At 56.5% G+C, this 6,051-nt stretch overlaps 2 non-coding genes and 1 pseudogene across 2 annotated transcripts; all 3 read left to right on the top strand.

Annotated features, from left to right (window-relative positions):
• Window positions 1-2,832: 2,832 nt before the first annotated feature.
• On the top strand, window positions 2,833-4,742 carry LOC124742945. The gene has a single exon (XR_007010299.1). It is a non-coding gene; the product is annotated as a small subunit ribosomal RNA (ribosomal RNA).
• A 352-nt stretch (window positions 4,743-5,094) lies between these two features.
• On the top strand, window positions 5,095-5,249 carry LOC124742956. Its single transcript, XR_007010304.1, has one exon. It is a non-coding gene; the product is annotated as a 5.8S ribosomal RNA (ribosomal RNA).
• Window positions 5,250-5,437: 188 nt separating this feature from the next.
• LOC124742950 overlaps window positions 5,438-6,051 on the top strand; it is a 4,223-nt pseudogene continuing 3,609 nt past the window's right edge.

Here is a 6,051-nt window from a genome sequence, read left to right as displayed (position 1 = left end):
TAACCCCTAACCAAGGTTGTCCCCTAACCTAAAAACAAACCCATGTTGTCCCCTAACCTAACCCCATGTTGTCCCCCTAACCTAACCCATGTTGTCCAACTAACCTAAACCCATGTTGTCCCCTAACCTAACCCATGTTGTCCCCTAACCTAACCCATGTTGTCCCTAACCTAACCCATGTTGTGCCCTAACCTAACCCATGTTGTCCCCTAACCTAACCCATGTTGTGCCCCTAACCTAACCCATGTTGTGCCCTAACCTAACCCATGTTGTCCCCTAACCTAACCCATGTTGTGCCCTTAACCTAACCCATGTTGTCCCCTAAACCTAACCCATGTTGTCCCCTAACCTAACCCATGTTGTCCCTAACCTACCCATGTTGTCCCCTAACCTAACCCATGTTGTCCCCTAACCTAACCCATGTTGTCCCCTAACCTAACCCATGTTGTCCCCTAACCTAACCCATGTTGTCCCCTAACCTAACCCATGTTGTCCCCTAACCTAACCCATGTTGTCCCCTAACCTAACCCATGTTGTCCCCTAACCTAACCCATGTTGTGCCCTAACCTAACCCATGTTGTCCCCTAACCTAACCCATGTTGTCCCCTAACCTAACCCATGTTGTCCCCTAACCTAACCCATGTTGTCCCCTAACCTAACCCATGTTGTGCCTTAACCTAACCCATGTTGTGCCTTAACCTAACCCATGTTGTGCCGTAACCTAACCCATGTTGTGCCTTAACCTAACCCATGTTGTGCCTTAACCTAACCCATGTTGTGCCTTAACCTAACCCATGTTGTGCCTTAACCTAACCCATGTTGTGCCTTAACCTAACCCACGTTGTCCCCTAACGTAACCCACGTTGTCCCCTAACGTAACCCACGTTGTCCCCTAACGTAACCCACGTTGTCCCCTAACGTAACCCACGTTGTCCCCTAACGTAACCCACGTTGTCCCCTAACGTAACCCACGTTGTCCCCTAACGTAACCCACGTTGTCGCCTATCGTAACCCACGTTGTCGCCTAAACCTGCTCTGTAATTGTTATACGACTCGTTCAATTAGTGTAGTGTTGCCCACCCGCAACCCTCGCAATATAGTTCGCTACTCGCACTGCCCGCTCCCCTGTGTATCGCTTCATGTTAAACACCTTGCAAGTCTTGCTGACTTTCCACATGCTCCTGCTGTACACTGTAATGTGGATGGCAGCAGGGCGTACATGCCGCCCCCCCCCCCCCCCACCTCTCCCCACGTCCCCACCTTGCCCCCTGCCTTCGCAAGGTGGTTGGTGACAAGTTTGCATGTTCAATGCCCTTCGCATGCGACGTACGCAGGCTACGTTGTGGTGCGGCCTGTGTCAACTGTCCGCTGATGTCGTACGCGTGAACCACAATCTGTACTGCACATTCGTCCTTATGTACTGAATGATACATCGTGGCACATGTGTGACCGTACAACGACTGCGCCCAAAAAACGGCGGACCATACAGTGCAAATATTGTGCACGCAGCTACGTGTCGTCTCCCTATGAGAGCTGGATTGCAGTGTGGTACGCCATAGAGACGTGTGGGAGGAACGGACGCCGTGGATGGCGATCAGCATGAGCTGTCTGTTGATGTATTCGGACCTAGTCGTCTCTCCTCACACACCGTGATGGCATGGTGCAGCGCGTTCCATATCTGCGACATGCTACAGAAGCCGGTTGACAGTCGTTCGAGCAATGGACATCGCATACGTACGGGGGCCACCTTCCACGTATTGTCTAGGCGTGCACATTTTGTTGCGTGTATGTGGGCAGACGTAGTGTGGCGTGACACCTGACACAGGCATGCAATAATGGTTGAAGTTGCAAATGGCGATGGACGCCTACGTTTTCTGGTGAAGTTACGCAAATGAAGAAATGGTAACCCGTTGTGGTGCGGTTGTTCTCGCTAGGGGTGAATCGGTGATGGCGACGATAGGTTGAGGTACTAACCGGTTGTTCCAGCGATACCCACCATGCCGACGAAACTGAACGGCATCTGGGTGTGAAGCGATACGCGGCGGTGGCTGGGTGGGACCGTCCCCGGCCGGTGAGGGGGCGCCTCCCGGCGTGCTGGCCGCGCGGTGCGTGGGCGCACGCGCTACAGCCGGCTGGTGGGGGCGGCCAGTGGCAGGCGCGCCGGCCGACGGACGCGGCAGGCGTCGCAGCTGCGCGCCGGCGCACCCTGCGCGCGGCGCCGTGCGGCCAAAGTAGGTCCTCGCGGGCCCGGTGCGAAGCGCGGTGGACATCTGCAGTGTGCTGGTCCGATTGAGGACTGTGTGCGTTGAGGATGCGCCGCCGCCCGGCGCTCGGCGCCGCGACGCCGTCTGCTGCTCGGTCGCCCCAGCGGTTCTCGCTGGTGGTTTGTATCGCAGCTGTGCGGATGTGTTGGCGTGTGCGCTGTGCTGGGAGAGTTCGCTTCGGCACCCAAGTGGGGCTTTTGTCCTTCTGTGGCGCTGGCGTTGGAGCTGCCGGTCACCGTAGGTGGCGCGTGTTGTCTCCCGCCGGCAATGCCACGACAGCACGCTCCCGGGCCTCTGTCGGCAGCGGCAAGCTCAGTTGGGAGCACGGGTGGTCGCACCGAAAGCGTCTACTCGCCTAACTCCGGGCGATTGCGCCTCTCTCGAACCCGACCAAGTACTTGGGACGGCGCTGCGCGCCGCCGGGACCTGAGAGGGTTTCGAGGTGTATTGTGCAGGGGAGCTCAGCCTCCTCCTGTTTGCAGAATGATTGAGCGGACGCTTGCGTGTTCGCGCGGGCCCCCGGGACACACTCCCGGGCGGCCGGCTGCTCAGCTCTAGTTGACGCAGCTCCCTGGTTGATCCTGCCAGTAGTCATATGCTTGTCTCAAAGATTAAGCCATGCATGTCTCAGTACAAGCCGCATTAAGGTGAAACCGCGAATGGCTCATTAAATCAGTTATGGTTCCTTAGATCGTACCCACGTTACTTGGATAACTGTGGTAATTCTAGAGCTAATACATGCAAACAGAGTCCCGACCAGAGATGGAAGGGACGCTTTTATTAGATCAAAACCAATCGGTCGGCTCGTCCGGTCCGTTTGCCTTGGTGACTCTGAATAACTTTGGGCTGATCGCACGGTCCTCGTACCGGCGACGCATCTTTCAAATGTCTGCCTTATCAACTGTCGATGGTAGGTTCTGCGCCTACCATGGTTGTAACGGGTAACGGGGAATCAGGGTTCGATTCCGGAGAGGGAGCCTGAGAAACGGCTACCACATCCAAGGAAGGCAGCAGGCGCGCAAATTACCCACTCCCGGCACGGGGAGGTAGTGACGAAAAATAACGATACGGGACTCATCCGAGGCCCCGTAATCGGAATGAGTACACTTTAAATCCTTTAACGAGTATCTATTGGAGGGCAAGTCTGGTGCCAGCAGCCGCGGTAATTCCAGCTCCAATAGCGTATATTAAAGTTGTTGCGGTTAAAAAGCTCGTAGTTGGATTTGTGTCCCACGCTGTTGGTTCACCGCCCGTCGGTGTTTAACTGGCATGTATCGTGGGACGTCCTGCCGGTGGGGCGAGCCGAAGGCGTGCGACCGCCCCGTGCGTGCTCGTGCGTCCCGAGGCGGACCCCGTTGAAATCCTACCAGGGTGCTCTTTATTGAGTGTCTCGGTGGGCCGGCACGTTTACTTTGAACAAATTAGAGTGCTTAAAGCAGGCAAGCCCGCCTGAATACTGTGTGCATGGAATAATGGAATAGGACCTCGGTTCTATTTTGTTGGTTTTCGGAACCCGAGGTAATGATTAATAGGGACAGGCGGGGGCATTCGTATTGCGACGTTAGAGGTGAAATTCTTGGATCGTCGCAAGACGAACAGAAGCGAAAGCATTTGCCAAGTATGTTTTCATTAATCAAGAACGAAAGTTAGAGGTTCGAAGGCGATCAGATACCGCCCTAGTTCTAACCATAAACGATGCCAGCCAGCGATCCGCCGCAGTTCCTCCGATGACTCGGCGGGCAGCCTCCGGGAAACCAAAGCTTTTGGGTTCCGGGGGAAGTATGGTTGCAAAGCTGAAACTTAAAGGAATTGACGGAAGGGCACCACCAGGAGTGGAGCCTGCGGCTTAATTTGACTCAACACGGGAAACCTCACCAGGCCCGGACACCGGAAGGATTGACAGATTGATAGCTCTTTCTTGATTCGGTGGGTGGTGGTGCATGGCCGTTCTTAGTTGGTGGAGCGATTTGTCTGGTTAATTCCGATAACGAACGAGACTCTAGCCTGCTAACTAGTCGCGTGACATCCTTCGTGCTGTCAGCGATTACTTTTCTTCTTAGAGGGACAGGCGGCTTCTAGCCGCACGAGATTGAGCAATAACAGGTCTGTGATGCCCTTAGATGTTCTGGGCCGCACGCGCGCTACACTGAAGGAATCAGCGTGTCTTCCTAGGCCGAAGAGGTCGGGGTAACCCGCTGAACCTCCTTCGTGCTAGGGATTGGGGCTTGCAATTGTTCCCCATGAACGAGGAATTCCCAGTAAGCGCGAGTCATAAGCTCGCGTTGATTACGTCCCTGCCCTTTGTACACACCGCCCGTCGCTACTACCGATTGAATGATTTAGTGAGGTCTTCGGACTGGTACGCGGCATTGACTCTGTCGTTGCCGATGCTACCGGAAAGATGACCAAACTTGATCATTTAGAGGAAGTAAAAGTCGTAACAAGGTTTCCGTAGGTGAACCTGCGGAAGGATCATTACCGACTAGACTGCATGTCTTTCGATGTGCGTGTCGTGTCGCGCAACACGCTACCTGTACGGCTCGCAGTAGCCGTGCGCCGCGTGCGGAACCACGCGTGCCTCTCAAAACTAGCGGCAATGTTGTGTGGTACGAGCGCTGAAGCGCTGGAGCGGCTGGCCTGCGGCACCTGGCGCCTGGCGCCGGTTTTGAATGACTTTCGCCCGAGTGCCTGTCCGCTCCGGTGTGGAGCCGTACGACGCCCGTCGGCCGTGAGGCCGTTGGACACAGAACGCTGGAACAGGGGCCGCCACACGCCTCACTCCCGCCTATGCGACCGTCTCGAAAGAGACGGCGGAAACTTGAGAAAAGATCACCCAGGACGGTGGATCACTCGGCTCGTGGGTCGATGAAGAACGCAGCAAATTGCGCGTCGACATGTGAACTGCAGGACACATGAACATCGACGTTTCGAACGCACATTGCGGTCCATGGATTCCGTTCCCGGGCCACGTCTGGCTGAGGGTCGGCTACGTATACTGAAGCGCGCGGCGTTTGCCCCGCTTCGCAGACCTGGGAGTGTCGCGGCCGCCTGTGGGGCCGGCCGCGTCTCCTCAAACGTGCGATGCGCGCCCGTCGCCTGGCGGTTCGCATACCGGTACTTTCTCGGTAGCGTGCACAGCCGGCTGGCGGTGTGGCGTGCGACACCTCGTACAACGACCTCAGAGCAGGCGAGACTACCCGCTGAATTTAAGCATATTACTAAGCGGAGGAAAAGAAACTAACAAGGATTCCCCCAGTAGCGGCGAGCGAACAGGGAAGAGTCCAGCACCGAACCCCGCAGGCTGCCGCCTGTCGTGGCATGTGGTGTTTGGGAGGGTCCACTACCCCGACGCCTCGCGCCGAGCCCAAGTCCAACTTGAATGAGGCCACGGCCCGTAGAGGGTGCCAGGCCCGTAGCGGCCGGTGCGAGCGTCGGCGGGACCTCTCCTTCGAGTCGGGTTGCTTGAGAGTGCAGCTCCAAGTGGGTGGTAAACTCCATCTGAGACTAAATATGACCACGAGACCGATAGCGAACAAGTACCGTGAGGGAAAGTTGAAAAGAACTTTGAAGAGAGAGTTCAAAAGTACGTGAAACCGTTCTGGGGTAAACGTGAGAAGTCCGAAAGGTCGAACGGGTGAGATTCACGCCCATCCGGCCACTGGCCTCCGCCCTCGGCAGATGGGGCCGGCCGCCCGCGCGGAGCAATCCGCGGCGGGGTCGTGTCCGGTTGCCTTTCCACTCGCCGCGGGGTGGGGCCGTTCCGGTGTGCGGTGGGCCGCACTTCTCC

Source organism: Schistocerca piceifrons, unplaced genomic scaffold, assembly GCF_021461385.2.
Source record: "Schistocerca piceifrons isolate TAMUIC-IGC-003096 unplaced genomic scaffold, iqSchPice1.1 HiC_scaffold_2388, whole genome shotgun sequence".
Taxonomy (NCBI): Eukaryota; Metazoa; Arthropoda; class Insecta; order Orthoptera; family Acrididae; genus Schistocerca; species Schistocerca piceifrons.
This window is presented reverse-complemented; position numbering and strand designations above follow the sequence as displayed.